The sequence below is a fragment of the Ranitomeya variabilis genome, chromosome 8, assembly GCF_051348905.1.
Source record: "Ranitomeya variabilis isolate aRanVar5 chromosome 8, aRanVar5.hap1, whole genome shotgun sequence".
NCBI classification, from domain to species: domain Eukaryota; kingdom Metazoa; phylum Chordata; class Amphibia; order Anura; family Dendrobatidae; genus Ranitomeya; species Ranitomeya variabilis.
The window spans coordinates 75,511,517-75,528,197 of record NC_135239.1 but is presented as its reverse complement, the minus strand read 5'-3'; positions in this window follow the sequence as shown (position 1 = coordinate 75,528,197).

Sequence of the window (16,681 nt, the reverse complement as noted above, 5' to 3'; positions counted from 1 at the left end):
CACAGTCAACAGTCCCTCCTCTGTTATTGGGGTTCAGTAACGTCAGCTGTTCCCCTGCTGTGTGTGTGGCAATCCCTCCTACCTCCTCCAACCTCCTCCAACCTCCTCCTCCTCCACCTGTCCCTGGGCTCCAACACCGCCAGTTGCCGTCCAGAAGTGCTGTACGCACAGTCAACAGTCCCTCCTCTGTTATTGGGGTTCAGTAACGTCAGCTGTTCCCCTGCTGTGTGTGTGGCAATCCCTCCTACCTCCTCCAACCTCCTCCAACCTCCTCCTCCTCCACCTGTCCCTGGGCTCCAACACCGCTAGTTGCCGTCCAGAAGTGCTGTACGCACAGAGCCAAACACCTCGCCAATGTGTTAGTGGGGTTCAGCACCGCCAGCTGTTCCCCTGCTGTGTATACGGCAACGTGTACTGCGACCGCCACGCAGGCACAACAAGTTAAATGTAAGGGAACCTGACCCCCCCCCCCAGGCGTTTGTTACTGAAGGAGCCACCTTGTGCAGCAGTAATGATGCAAAGGGAAAAAGTGCCTCTTTTCGTGATGCTCCTTGCACATGCTGAACCAAACACTTATGAAATGTGTCCCCACACAGCGTTAAACCGTCCGGTAGGTGGAACTTTCCTTTGTCGTGTGACGCAGCACAGCCATCATTTTTACCCCCTTGGCGCCGTGCGCCGCCTCCTCAGCGTTGTTTTAATCTGTCCCGGAGCCTGCGCTGTGAGGTTAGCCCTTGGCCATGCACACATGTTGCGCTGCCCGTCTTCTGACCTCATTTGGTGTCAGGCTGGCTGCGCCTGTGCCGGTGCGGTGGCCGAGATCCCGCCTCGCAGTGTCGTCTAATGTAATCCCACTGCGGGCCTGTGATCCGTGCCCGTGCGCAGTGCATATCCTCTCCTCTCACTCCCCTCCCTACGGCTTCTTCAGACTGTGCGATGTCAGCTGGTCCCTAATAGCATGCCACGGCCGTGACACCGCACAGTCTGAAAAAGCCGTAGGGAGGGGAGTGAGAGGAGAGGATATGCACTGCGCACGGGCACGGATCACAGGCCCGCGGTGGGATTACATTAGACGACACTGCGAGGCGGGATCTCGGCCAGCGCACCCGCACAGGCGCAGCCAGCCTGACACCAAATGATGTCAGAAGACGGGCAGCGCAACATGTGTGCATGGCCAAGGGCTAACCTAACAGCGCAGGCTCCGGGACAGATTAAAACAACGCTGAGGAGGCGGCGCACGGCGCCAAGGGGGTAAAAATGATGGCTGTGCTGCGTCACACGACAAAGGAAAGTTCCACCTACCGGACGGTTTAACGCTGTGAGGGGACACATTTCATAACTGTTAGGTTCCGCATGTGCAAGGACCATAATTAAAAGAGCTAAGTTTACCTTTTGCAGCATTAGTGCTGTACACAATGGCTCTTTCAGCTACAAACGCCTGGGGGGGGGGGGTTAAAGGTTTCCTTTCAACTTGCTCGAGTGCAGGCTTCGGCCTACACTCCGCTCCCCCTGCTCCTCCTGCTGACCCTGGGCTCCAACACCGCCAGTTGGGGCCCGGTACTGCTAGCTGCACAGAGAAAAACACCTCGCCAATGTGTCAGTGGGGTTCAGCACCGCCAGCTGTTCCCCTGCTGTGCAGCCGGCATCGTGTCCTGCGACCGCCACGCAGACACAACAGACCCAAAGCTGCCGCCAGTGCAGGCTTCGGCCTACACTCCCCTCCCCCTGCTCCTGCTCCTCCTCCTCCTGCTGACCCTGGGCTCTAACACACCGCCAGTTGGGGCCCAGATGTGCTAGCTGCACAGAGAAAAACACCAGCCAATGTGTCAGTGGGGTCCAGCACCGCCAGCTGTTCCCCTGCTGTGCAGCCGGCAACGTGTCCTGCAAAAGCCACGCAGACACAAGAACTGAAATTGAAGGGAACCTGTCCCCCCTCCCCCAGGCGTTTTTACGTTATCCAGCCACCTTGTACAGCGGTAATGCTGCATGTGTGCAAGGTGGCTCAGAAACGTATCCTCCTCGCACATGTGGAACTGAAAACACGTCTGAAATGTGTCCTCTGTGTGACCATTTAACCGTCCCGGTGGTGTGACTTTCCTTTGTAATGACACGCTGCAACCCCCTTGGTAGCGCTGCCCGTCTTCTGGCATCATTGTTTGGCTGGCTGCGCCTCTGCGGCCGCCCTGACCCACACAACGCCCCTCGGTGTCTTATTTATTGGGACTGCGAGGGTGTGTTTGATGGGCATGAGCAGTGCATCAGTTCGCCTGTCCCTCATCTCCTTCCGCCTTCTTCAGACTGTGCGGCTTCATGGCCGTGGCATGCGATAAAGGATCAGCTGACGCCACATAGTCTGAAGCAGGTGTAAGAACCCAAGCGAGAGGCGAACATATGTACTGCGCCAGGCCATGAATCCCAGCCCCGCAGTGTTTTAACTATGTCAATACACTGCGTGGCTGTGATTCATGGGCATCGCGAACCGCACCAGCCAACATTAAATGAGGTCAGAAGATGGGCAGCGCTGACAGCGCTAGGCCAGGGGATAACACGACAGCGCAGACTCCTGTACAGCAAATAACAACGCTCAGGAGGCTGCACCCAGCACCAAGGTGGGATTCTTGACATCTGTGCTGCGTCTCATTACAAAGGGAACTCTCGCCTCCATTACACAGTTTGACTGTATAAAGGGCTAAATGTTATACGTGTTCCATTCAGCGTGTGCAAGGAGAAAAATTACAAGAGCAACCTTTGACTTGCGCAGCACTGCTGCTGCATAAGCTGTGGCTCTTCTACTTTGTAACCCCTGAGGGGGGGTTAAAGGTGACTTTTGAAATCGGTTCAATTAGGCTTCGGCCTACACTCTGCTCCACCTGCAGAGCCCGGGCTCCAACAACGCTAGTTGCTGTCCGGAAGTGCTGGCTGCACAGAGCCAAACACCTCGCCAATGTGTCAGTGGGGTCCAGCACCGCCAGCTGTTCCCCTGCTGTGTAGCCGGCAACGTGTCCTGCAAAAGCCACGCAGACACAACACACCCAAAGCTGCCGCCTGTGCAGGCTTCGGCCTACACTCCCCTCCCCCTGCTCCTCCTCCTCCTGCTCCTCCTCCTGCTGTCCCTGGGCTCTAACACACCGCCAGTTGGGGCCCAGATGTGCTAGCTGCACAGAGAAAAACACCAGCCAATGTGTCAGTGGGGTCCAGCACCGCCAGCTGTTCCCCTGCTGTGCAGCCGGCAACGTGTCCTGCAAAAGCCACGCAGACACAAGAACTGAAATTGAAGGGAACCTGTCCCCCCTCCCCCAGGCGTTTTTACGTTATCCAGCCACCTTGTACAGCGGTAATGCTGCATGTGTGCAAGGTGGCTCAGAAACGTATCCTCCTCGCACATGTGGAACTGAAAACACGTCTGAAATGTGTCCTCTGTGTGACCATTTAACCGTCCCGGTGGTGTGACTTTCCTTTGTAATGACACGCTGCAACCCCCTTGGTAGCGCTGCCCGTCTTCTGGCATCATTGTTTGGCTGGCTGCGCCTCTGCGGCCGCCCTGACCCACACAACGCCCCTCGGTGTCTTATTTATTGGGACTGCGAGGGTGTGTTTGATGGGCATGAGCAGTGCATCAGTTCGCCTGTCCCTCATCTCCTTCCGCCTTCTTCAGACTGTGCGGCTTCATGGCCGTGGCATGCGATAAGGGATCAGCTGACGCCACATAGTCTGAAGCAGGTGTAAGAACCCAAGCGAGAGGCGAACATATGTACTGCGCCAGGCCATGAATCCCAGCCCCGCAGTGTTTTAACTATGTCAATACACTGCGGGGCTGTGATTCATGGGCATCGCGAACCGCACCAGCCAACATTAAATGAGGTCAGAAGATGGGCAGCGCTGACAGCGCTAGGCCAGGGGATAACACGACAGCGCAGACTCCTGTACAGCAAATAACAACGCTCAGGAGGCTGCACCCAGCACCAAGGTGGGATTCTTGACATCTGTGCTGCGTCTCATTACAAAGGGAACTCTCGCCTCCATTACACAGTTTGACTGTATAAAGGGCTAAATGTTATACGTGTTCCATTCAGCGTGTGCAAGGAGAAAAATTACAAGAGCAACCTTTGACTTGCGCAGCACTGCTGCTGCATAAGCTGTGGCTCTTCTACTTTGTAACCCCTGAGGGGGGGTTAAAGGTGACTTTTGAAATCGGTTCAATTAGGCTTCGGCCTACACTCTGCTCCACCTGCAGAGCCCGGGCTCCAACAACGCTAGTTGCTGTCCGGAAGTGCTGGCTGCACAGAGCCAAACACCTCGCCAATGTGTCAGTGGGGTCCAGCACCGCCAGCTGTTCCCCTGCTGTGTAGCCGGCAACGTGTCCTGCAAAAGCCACGCAGACACAACACACCCAAAGCTGCCGCCTGTGCAGGCTTCGGCCTACACTCCCCTCCCCCTGCTCCTCCTCCTCCTGCTCCTCCTCCTGCTGTCCCTGGGCTCTAACACACCGCCAGTTGGGGCCCAGATGTGCTAGCTGCACAGAGAAAAACACCAGCCAATGTGTCAGTGGGGTCCAGCACCGCCAGCTGTTCCCCTGCTGTGCAGCCGGCAACGTGTCCTGCAAAAGCCACGCAGACACAAGAACTGAAATTGAAGGGAACCTGTCCCCCCTCCCCCAGGCGTTTTTACGTTATCCAGCCACCTTGTACAGCGGTAATGCTGCATGTGTGCAAGGTGGCTCAGAAACGTATCCTCCTCGCACATGTGGAACTGAAAACACGTCTGAAATGTGTCCTCTGTGTGACCATTTAACCGTCCCGGTGGTGTGACTTTCCTTTGTAATGACACGCTGCAACCCCCTTGGTAGCGCTGCCCGTCTTCTGGCATCATTGTTTGGCTGGCTGCGCCTCTGCGGCCGCCCTGACCCACACAACGCCCCTCGGTGTCTTATTTATTGGGACTGCGAGGGTGTGTTTGATGGGCATGAGCAGTGCATCAGTTCGCCTGTCCCTCATCTCCTTCCGCCTTCTTCAGACTGTGCGGCTTCATGGCCGTGGCATGCGATAAGGGATCAGCTGACGCCACATAGTCTGAAGCAGGTGTAAGAACCCAAGCGAGAGGCGAACATATGTACTGCGCCAGGCCATGAATCCCAGCCCCGCAGTGTTTTAACTATGTCAATACACTGCGTGGCTGTGATTCATGGGCATCGCGAACCGCACCAGCCAACATTAAATGAGGTCAGAAGATGGGCAGCGCTGACAGCGCTAGGCCAGGGGATAACACGACAGCGCAGACTCCTGTACAGCAAATAACAACGCTCAGGAGGCTGCACCCAGCACCAAGGTGGGATTCTTGACATCTGTGCTGCGTCTCATTACAAAGGGAACTCTCGCCTCCATTACACAGTTTGACTGTATAAAGGGCTAAATGTTATACGTGTTCCATTCAGCGTGTGCAAGGAGAAAAATTACAAGAGCAACCTTTGACTTGCGCAGCACTGCTGCTGCATAAGCTGTGGCTCTTCTACTTTGTAACCCCTGAGGGGGGGTTAAAGGTGACTTTTGAAATCGGTTCAATTAGGCTTCGGCCTACACTCTGCTCCACCTGCAGAGCCCGGGCTCCAACAACGCTAGTTGCTGTCCGGAAGTGCTGGCTGCACAGAGCCAAACACCTCGCCAATGTGTCAGTGGGGTCCAGCACCGCCAGCTGTTCCCCTGCTGTGTAGCCGGCAACGTGTCCTGCAAAAGCCACGCAGACACAACACACCCAAAGCTGCCGCCTGTGCAGGCTTCGGCCTACACTCCCCTCCCCCTGCTCCTCCTCCTCCTGCTCCTCCTCCTGCTGTCCCTGGGCTCTAACACACCGCCAGTTGGGGCCCAGATGTGCTAGCTGCACAGAGAAAAACACCAGCCAATGTGTCAGTGGGGTCCAGCACCGCCAGCTGTTCCCCTGCTGTGCAGCCGGCAACGTGTCCTGCAAAAGCCACGCAGACACAAGAACTGAAATTGAAGGGAACCTGTCCCCCCTCCCCCAGGCGTTTTTACGTTATCCAGCCACCTTGTACAGCGGTAATGCTGCATGTGTGCAAGGTGGCTCAGAAACGTATCCTCCTCGCACATGTGGAACTGAAAACACGTCTGAAATGTGTCCTCTGTGTGACCATTTAACCGTCCCGGTGGTGTGACTTTCCTTTGTAATGACACGCTGCAACCCCCTTGGTAGCGCTGCCCGTCTTCTGGCATCATTGTTTGGCTGGCTGCGCCTCTGCGGCCGCCCTGACCCACACAACGCCCCTCGGTGTCTTATTTATTGGGACTGCGAGGGTGTGTTTGATGGGCATGAGCAGTGCATCAGTTCGCCTGTCCCTCATCTCCTTCCGCCTTCTTCAGACTGTGCGGCTTCATGGCCGTGGCATGCGATAAGGGATCAGCTGACGCCACATAGTCTGAAGCAGGTGTAAGAACCCAAGCGAGAGGCGAACATATGTACTGCGCCAGGCCATGAATCCCAGCCCCGCAGTGTTTTAACTATGTCAATACACTGCGTGGCTGTGATTCATGGGCATCGCGAACCGCACCAGCCAACATTAAATGAGGTCAGAAGATGGGCAGCGCTGACAGCGCTAGGCCAGGGGATAACACGACAGCGCAGACTCCTGTACAGCAAATAACAACGCTCAGGAGGCTGCACCCGGCACCAAGGTGGGATTCTTGACATCTGTGCTGCGTCTCATTACAAAGGGAACTCTCGCCTCCATTACACAGTTTGACTGTATAAAGGGCTAAATGTTATACGTGTTCCATTCAGCGTGTGCAAGGAGAAAAATTACAAGAGCAACCTTTGACTTGCGCAGCACTGCTGCTGCATAAGCTGTGGCTCTTCTACTTTGTAACCCCTGAGGGGGGGTTAAAGGTGACTTTTGAAATCGGTTCAATTAGGCTTCGGCCTACACTCTGCTCCACCTGCAGAGCCCGGGCTCCAACAATGCTAGTTGCTGTCCGGAAGTGCTGGCTGCACAGAGCCAAACACCTCGCCAATGTGTCAGTGGGGTCCAGCACCGCCAGCTGTTCCCCTGCTGTGTAGCCGGCAACGTGTCCTGCAAAAGCCACGCAGACACAACACACCCAAAGCTGCCGCCTGTGCAGGCTTCGGCCTACACTCCCCTCCCCCTGCTCCTCCTCCTGCTGTCCCTGGGCTCTAACACACCGCCAGTTGGGGCCCTAGGAAGACAAGCTTGAATAGGTCCCCATCCGGGTTCCAGTACCGTCAGCTGGTTCTCGGCAGTGTCTTTTGCTCTTGTACCTTCTGCTCCCCATCCTGGTTCCAGTACCGTCAGCTGGTTCCGGGCAGAGCCTTTGGCTTAGGTGCCTCCCTCTGGGTATCCGAGTTCCACCAACGTCAGGTGGTCCTTGGTAGTGCTTTCAGGCACGGGTACCTCCTGCTTAGTAACCGGGTTCCAGTAACGTCAGCTGGTCCTCGGTAGTTCCATTGGCTCTTGGACCTTCGGCTACCCATCCGGGTTCCAGTACCGTCAGCTGGTTCTCGGCAGTGTCTTTTGCTCTTGTACCTTCTGCTCCCCATCCTGGTTCCAGTACCATCAGCTGGTTCCGGGCAGAGCCTTTGGCTTAGGTGCCTCCCTCTGGGTATCCGAGTTCCACCAACGTCAGGTGGTCCTTGGTAGTGCTTTCAGGCACGGGTACCTCCTGCTTAGTAACCGGGTTCCAGTAACGTCAGCTGGTCCTCGGTAGTTCCATTGGCTCTTGGACCTTCGGGTAGCCATCCGAGTTCCAGTTCCATCAGCTGTTTCTCGGCATTTTCTCAGCCTTCTTGTACCTTCTGCTACATTTCCAAGTTCAAGACCCGAAAGACGATGACCCGGAAGACCACCCCTAAGATGATGACGACACCAGAGACGACAACCACCGAGATGACGACGACCCTGGAGACGATGACCCTGAAGACGACCCCGATGACGACGACCCCGATGACGACGACCCCGATGACGACGACCCTGGAGATGACGACCCTGGAGATGACGACGACAACCTGGAAGACCGAGAAGCAGAAGAACAAGAGGCTGCAGAACAAAGAGCAGAAGAACATTAAGCATAAGACTAAATATCAGAGCAAAAGATATTATCTAAATTATAAGCAGAAGAAGACTAAGCAGTGTATGGGGGTGAGTCCGTTCCTCCTCGTGGTGCCCCTGGATAAAGCCTGATGCTGCAGGCCAAACTGAACGCGGACAAATGTAACTGTTTTGTGACAGGCAGAACGGAAGGTGTAATCTTCAAACTTTTATAGATAACAACTACGGGAATGCCTGTCACAAATAAGAATATGATGAAGAAGTTGAATATAAAAAAGATAATAGTTAAATAAAAAGAATATGAACAATGTAAAAAAAAAAATATATATATACGTAGAAAAGAAGAAGATGAATAAGGTGAAGAAGTTGATGTCACAGAAGCTGATGATGAGGATAATGAAGAAGAAAGTGTGGGAGAAGTAAAAAATAGGGTGAAGGGCGTGGAAGTAGTGAAACATCAATATCTGACAAAATAAATAAAAAATTAACATAGTCAAATTCTTTCTAACGCCGAACGTCATAAAAAAATTAAAAATACTGCTATTCTATTTGATTGGGATAAACCCCTGTGCCTTTAATGTCTCCGCCACCTCCCCCAATACATCCTACATTATTCTTAGTTGTTTTCCTTCATGTAGAATTAACCTACAAGGAAAGAAAGGGTTTATTTTAATTCCGATATTTTCGTCCCATTGACTTGCATTGGGATCGGGTATCGGTATCGGATTGGATTCCGATACTGTGACGGTATCGGCCGATACTTTCCGATACCGATACTTTCCGATATCGGAAAGTATCGCTCAACACTACTAGTCACTAGTGTTGAGCGATACCGTCCGATACTTGAAAGTATCGGTATCGGAAAGTATCGGCCGATACCGGCAAAGTATCGGATCTAATCCGATACCGATACCCGATACCAATACAAGTCAATGGGACTCATGTATCGGACGGTATCCCTGATGGTTCCCAGGGTCTGAAGGAGAGGAAACTCTCCTTCAGGCCCTGGGATCCATATTAATGTGTAAAATAAAGAATTAAAATAAAAAATATTGCTATACTCACCTCTCCGACGCAGCCTGGACCTCACCCAGGGAACCGGCAGCGTTCTTTGCTTAAAATGCGCGCGTTTACTTCCTTCCGTGACGTCACGGCTTGTGATTGGTCGCGTGCCGCCCATGTGGCCGCGACGCGACCAATCACAGCAAGCCGTGACGTAATTTTCAGGTCCTCAATGCCTAATTCTAGGCATTCAGGATTTTAAAATTACGTTCCGGCTTGTGATTGGTCGCGTCGCCCATGTGACCGCGACGCGACCAATCACAAGCCGTGACATCACGGGAGGCAGGAAACACGCGCATTTTAAAATTACGTCACGGCTTGTGATTGGTTGCGTGCCCCCCATGTGACCGCGACGCGACCAATCACAGCAAGCCGTGATGTAATTTCAGGTCCTGTATGCCTAATTCTGCATTCAGAATTGGCCGATCTGTAAAAAAAAGGATTAACCTGATCGCTAAATGGCATAGCGAGAAAAAAGTCAAAATGCCAGAATTACGTTTTTTGGGTCGCTGTGACATTGCATTAAAATGCAAAAATTGGCGATCAAAAGATCGGATCTGCACCAAAATGCTATCATTAAAAACGTCAGCTCAGCACACAAAAAATAAGCCTGCACCCAACCCAAGATCACGAAAGATGAAGACTCTATGGGTATCGGAAAATGGCACAATTTTTTTTTCTTTTAACAAAGTTTGGAAGTTTTTTACACCGCTTAGATAAAAAAGAAGCTAGACATGTTTGTTGTCTATTAACTCATAATGACCTGGAGAATCATAATGGCAGGTTAGTTTTAGCATTTATTGAACCTATTAAAAAAGCCAAACAAAAAACATGTGTGAGATTGCACTCTTTTATTGAAATTTCACCGCACTTGGAATATTTTCCCTGTTTTCTAGTACATGACATGGTAAAACCAATGGTGTCATTCAAAAGTACAACTCGTTCAACAAAAAACAAGCCCCCACATGGCCATATTGTTGGAAAAATAAAAAAGTTATGGCTGTGGGAAGAAGGGTAGCGAAAAACAAAAACACAAAACAGGAAAAAGCTCCGGGGTTAAGGAGTTAATGACTTTCTCACCAGTTTTGATGACGGGGCGTGGTGGCATCAGACATTTCTGATTCATGAATAGGTGCATGCCTCTTCATGAACCTAGAACATCTGATGAGTGGTGTGCACCTTTGGGTGTCACACAACTCCAGTCTGACGTTCTGGATAATGGAACACCACAACTTGTCATGAGTTAGATGAGATGTTGTGTCATGTCCATGCCGCTTGCCTCTTTTTTGGTGGTGCTGGGAGAAACTGCCATAAAACCACTAAACCTTTTCACAATTCTGAGCCAAAATGTTGTGATTTTTCATAGCAATTTATGTTGTTTTAGGTGACAATACTAACTCCTTCCTTTCCAATTAACTTAAAGCAATAAACACCTGATGACTAATGTAAAGTTATTATTGGATAATGTCTTTATACAGCTACGTCTTGTAAGAATTCATAATAATTGAAGTGCACATTCAGAATTTGCCTGATAAATTTACATTTATTTAAGAATTGCAAAGATTAAATACTCAGTTGACTCCAACTAGCAAGAGATGTTAATGAAACTGCTTAGGATTAAAAGAACCTGCCTATAATTAGATTCTAATGAAAACTAATCTTTCTAATAACTGTTAGATAGCCATTCTGCCATTTCTACACAGACACTGCTTAACACTTTTTTACAAAAACAATTTTTGCAGAAACATTAAATAAAACATTAAATGGTTATGCACAAGCTTAACCAGGTGGAGGTTCTTTTACTAAAAATTTTCAGAGGCCTATAGATATCATTGATACTGATGACAAAATTGACTATGGCATTTGAGGATACATGCATTTGGAGTTTTTTTTTAGCACCTTTTAAGAGGTGGTCAGTTAAAAAAAAATCACTTGAAAATCTGCTTAATCCCTTCATCTCCCCAAGTCTGTTTTCACCTTCATGACCAGGCCAAATTTTACAATTCTGACCACTGTCACTTTATGTGGTATTAACTCTGGAATGCTTCAATGGATCCCACTGATTACAAGAATGTTTTTTTTGTGACATATTGTAATTCATGTTAGTGGTAACTTCTTCAATATGACTTATTTATGAAAATAATGGAAATTTGGTGAAAAATTTAGAAAACGTTGCAATTTTCAAAATTTTTATTTTTATGCCCTTAAATAAGGCTGGGTTCACATTGCGTTAATAGCAGCCTGTTCAGCACATACGCTAATGGGCTGCTGTTAACGCAAGTGCCGACGTTCCATCGCGCTAGCAGTGATGGACCCGGAAATGCTGCAGCCCACGTCTCGGATCCGTCACTCAATGACGGAACATCGCTAGCGCACGCCCATTGTGCCTTCAGTGTGAATTTACAATTTTCATAGTCATGAAAATTCAGAAAAATCTTCAAATGAGAAGGTGTGTCCAAACTTTTGGTCTGTACTGTATGTCACGCAAAATAGTTCATAAATAAGATTTCCCACATATCTACTTTACATAAGCACAATTTTTGAAACATTATTTTTTTTCTTGTTAGGACGTTATAAGGGTTTAAAGTTGACCAGCGATTTCTCATTTTTCCAACATAAATTACAAAACCGTTTTTTTAGAGACCACATTTCATTTGAAGTGACTTAGGTCTTTATGAAAGAAAATACCCTAAAATAACACCATTCTAAAAAAGTCACCCCTCAAGGTGCTCAAGAACACATTCAGGAAGTTCATTAACCCTTCAAGTGCTTCACTTTTGGAATGTGTAAGAAAAAATTAATATTTAGCTTTTTTAAAAAAAAAAAAATAATAATTTAGACCTTTTTTTATTTCCACAAGGGTAACAGGTAAAATGGACCCTGAGATCTGTTCAGTAATTCCTCCTATGCACGACGATACCCCATGCACTGCAACATAATTCTTTACTAGTCTCCATAATGATTTACCCTATCTAAATGCTAGCAATGCAAAACTCCCAACCATTTGATACCACAGGAAAATGCAATATGCAGGCTTCATGATGGTATAAAACTTATGAAAAAAACAAAACACAACATTGCTAGCATTTAGATAGGGTAAATCATTATCGAGACTAGTTTAGAATTACCGTATGTTGCAGTGTTTTTATTTTTTGGATTATTTTTATGTGTTCATCAAAACACATAAATGGTTGTACTTGGAGAGTAGAGATGTCTTTTACAACCTTGTATTGTGTGGATAAAGAGGCGACAATCTATGTAGGCGTCGTGATTTTTTGGTACGCCATCTCATTTGAATTTGTAATGAATGTGAATCAATTATGTCAAGTAACAGGTATACATGGTTTCACTTAATAGAATAGGTTTATAGGGATGTTTTTACGTATTGTTTATATGCCTATGATTAAGAACTTTGTTCGAAATGCGTCAGGCGTTATAGGGGCTATGTCCCCGTATGATGTTTTATTTTTTACATGAAAATAACATATTGAAGATTTTAATGAAGAGTCGCCTGGTGCTGGAACTTGTTTCCTTCCTTTGGCATTTTCTTGTAGCATTGCAAATATATAACTGGCATAAGCCATCTTGTTGTCATTTATAGACCAAAGGAGTCATTTTTCAGGACCGGTGTGTGTTCTATAATTGTCTAGGAAATAAATAATTGGCATCAGCCATCTTGTTGCCATTTATAGGCCAAATAAATAATTTTTCAGTACCACTGTGTGTTTTCTAGTGTCACAAATAAATAATTGGCATTGGTGATGTGTGAGCCCGTGGTTGTTTGGGTCTGGCTGGTTCAGCTGAACATCTTAAAAAAGTTTGGTTTGGGTACCCAAACCCATTCAGATCTGTTGTTTGGCACGTTGTTATCTTTGTGACAGCATGGCAAACACAGGCTCTGATCAGCATTAAGATCACAACTACTGGCTAGAGTTGCGATTCCCACGCTATCAGATGACAGCATGAACCAGCATTATGACCGGCAGTAAAAAGTTACCTCAGGTCACTTGAGTCAGTAGATAAGAGACTACAACTCCTACCAGCCTACACCTGCTGACGCTGATAACAGAGAGAGCAGGCACCGCTGATAGGAGCATTCATCAGCCAGCACCTGTACTTTAAATAAATTTAAAAAGATGAAGTGGGAGTCTCTTCCAATTTTGACAACAAGCACAGGCAAAACTTACAACTGCGGGCTGCAACCCTCAGCTGTCAGGTTTATCATGGCAAGTTATCAAGAATAGAGTAGTCCCCATGCCATTTTTTTAAATTATTTAAATAAATTTAAAAAAACAGCTTGTGGTTTCCCTCATTTTTAATAACCTGCAAAGCTAAAGCAAACAGCTGTGGGCTGGTATTCTCAAACTGGTAAGGGGCCATGGATATTGTCCCCCCAACCTAAAAATAGCAGCCTGCAGCTGTACCAGAAAAGGTGCATATATTAGATGCGCCAATTCTGGCACTTTGCCCGACTCTTCCCACTTGCCCTGGTGTGATGGCAAGTGGAATCATACTTGTGGGGTTTATGTCAGCTACTTAATGGCAGCTGACATCAAGCCCGCAGGTTATTAATGGAAAGGTGCCCCTATTACTAACCCCATAGTTATATTTTAAAAAAGACACAGCCAGAATAAAGTGCTTTAACTGAAATAATAACACAGACACCTTTATTTGAAATAAAAAAAGCACAGTTATACTTACCTTATGCCTAATCCAATGATTCTCCTGTCACATGTAAAAGACAGAAAATAATAAAGAACCATTATTTTTGGGGGGGTTTTTGTGTGTGTTTTTTTATGGAACTGACTTAAAACAACCAAGATTTAACTAAACTAAAACTAGTTATCTCAAACCACAAGGCATAGGTCCAAGTGGAGGAAGAGGTGGACTTGATGGTGTGGGTGAAAGAGGAAAGGGAGAAGTAATCCAGTATTCTTTTTTTTGTCATTTTTTAATCATTTTTAATTTTTGTTTTTTCTTATTTTTTTATGAACCTGACATAGAACAACCTAAATTAAACCAAAATATAACTGGCTATCTAGAACCACAAGACAGGTCCAAATGGAGGAATAGGTGGAAGTGGCAGTACAGGTGGAAGAGGCAAGGGAGGAGTAATCCAACACTGTTTGTGTTTGTTTTTTTCATATTTTGAGATAACTGACTTAAAAGAACAGAATAAAACCAAAATAAACTAACAAGCTACAATTAGGTGGCAGAGGTCCAACTGGAAGAGGTGGGAGAGGTGGTGGTGTAGGTGGAAGGGGCAAAGGAAGAGGTAGCCAACAGTTTTTTTAGGTTTTAATTTCGGGAGGAGGCACCCAAATGAAATGAATGGCAAACAGAGTTGAAGATTGGCTGGGTGCGTCTGTGGTAGTTGCCTAGTCATCCAAAGGTATGGACAAGAGCTGTAAGATCCACACCTCATTCATTTTAAGGAATGTTAGCTGTTAGGGTTTGGCGGAATGCACAAAATATATATTTATAGAATAATACATGCATTCGCAACCCGGGGTCCACCGTGCAGGAGTAAAACCCACTGCTAGTAACTGACGATACTATATGACGGTATAAGTGAACTCTGTTACTTCACAGAGTCACTTAAGACAAGAGAACGCTGTGCCCTGTTAACCTCACAGAGGAACACAGCTACCAAATAGAGCTTACAGTAGTCATGCAGTCAGAATGGCACACGCAAAACTCCTCACCGGAGTTGCCGGTATTCTAGGGGCTTATTTCAGCCGAACCCTGAAACCACATACATATGACCACACTGGCACAGAACACGTAACTTAGTTGATACTAGCGCATGGCCGTGCGGCCATGCAAACCTTTTATAGCTGCAGAAACTACAGGACCTTCCTAGAGGACCAATGGGAGCTGCTACAGTACCTGAGCCACTTCAGGACCTTCTAGAGGACCAATGGGAGCTGCTGTAGTACCTGAGCATGTGACCCCGGACCTCAAATGAGAGGACTTACCCTGGGCATGCTCAGAAGGGGAAAAGCAGGACATAGTCCCAGAGACGTCTGCTTGCCGCTGACCAGTACTGGCTACAATGGCTGAGCCTGGAAAGGCAGCAGTAACCATCCACACCGTATCAGGCTGTGCCAGATGCAGGGACCGACGTCGCCACTGCGGCTGGAGAAGAATGGGAGACCGCAGCGGAGATGGTTCGAGATTCCCCTTGTGCAGAGGCGGGAACTCGACCCCTAACAGTTAGCTTGCCCAAGTTGGATGTGGACAAGCTGATGCACCGGTCTGTGATGTCACTACCTGCTGTGCTAAATACACTTTTTGACAGTACACGTGCTGCAGGGCAGGCCAGCACCTCCAAGTAATAAAAGTAAGCTCAGGCCATGTGTCCAATTTGAAGAACCAAAAGTTAAATGGGGCCAACCCATCAGTACATGGAGACTTTTGGACATGTACTCTTTCACCATCTTGTTGCAATGCTGCCTCCTGCTACTACATACCATATCACATGGCATTGACGGATGCTGTGGCATTCTAAGAAAGTTTTTCCAAATTTGGCCAAGTTAACTCTGCCTTTCAAGATGCGAGTATTCATTAGCAAATAATTCACTGTATGAGCTCTGTATTTTAACACAATTTATTAATATAAAACTTGTTTCATCAAAAATACCAAAAAGTGTACTTATACAAAACCAACACAATCAGATAAATATAATATAGACAAAAATAGAAAAGCCAGGGGGCAGTGTCTAGCCCTGCTCTACTATTGAACAGACATGCCTGGCATTGGAGGTTGGCACCCTATTCCTGTGTAATTGGTGCCCCCAGTCCTTGGCGGCTCCCCCTGCTGGTCCGAAAAGGCACTGCATTGGGGACAAGGGAGTAGAAACCTTACCAATGGAAGCAAAGGATGGAATTTAGCATAGTTAAGAATGTGTAAGGGAGGACACATATTCCATCAAGATGTAAAGCCACTTGTACCACATGAACTAGTTGACCAACATATATGATGAAAAGCAGGAACATGTATAATTAGTATATTAGGATTTACTTAAGAAATTATGGGAGGGGTGTGTGGTGGTATTTTTAATCTTCCTCTATATTCTCCCTGCCTGACTGCGGAAGGTTGGCATCCTATAATGACAAAAATGTCTCCCCGCTTGTCAGCTGCTATCCCTCCTGGCCCTCTTAATTTAGTATAGTCTCAATAAAACAATCCAAAAATATAATAAGTCCAATATAAAGTGTTTAGTGTCTCACATAATAGGACAAAAATGCAGAAAACATCATATTATGGATCAGTGGTTCAGTAGTAGCGTATTCATCAGCTGGCAGTGCTATAAATAAATAAATGTAAACAAAATTGATGTTTGGCCTCTTCTATGTTTGATAACCAGCACTGTCAAAACTGACATAGATGCCTATGTACCATGAAAGAAAAGAAAAATAATAAACAACCATATCCCTCACCTGTCCGATGTGAAGAGAATTCATACTGTTCCACGACGATCCGGATGATTTGGATAGTAGTCGCATCCCCGCCAACCGGCACACACTGACAGGAGCGTAATCCTG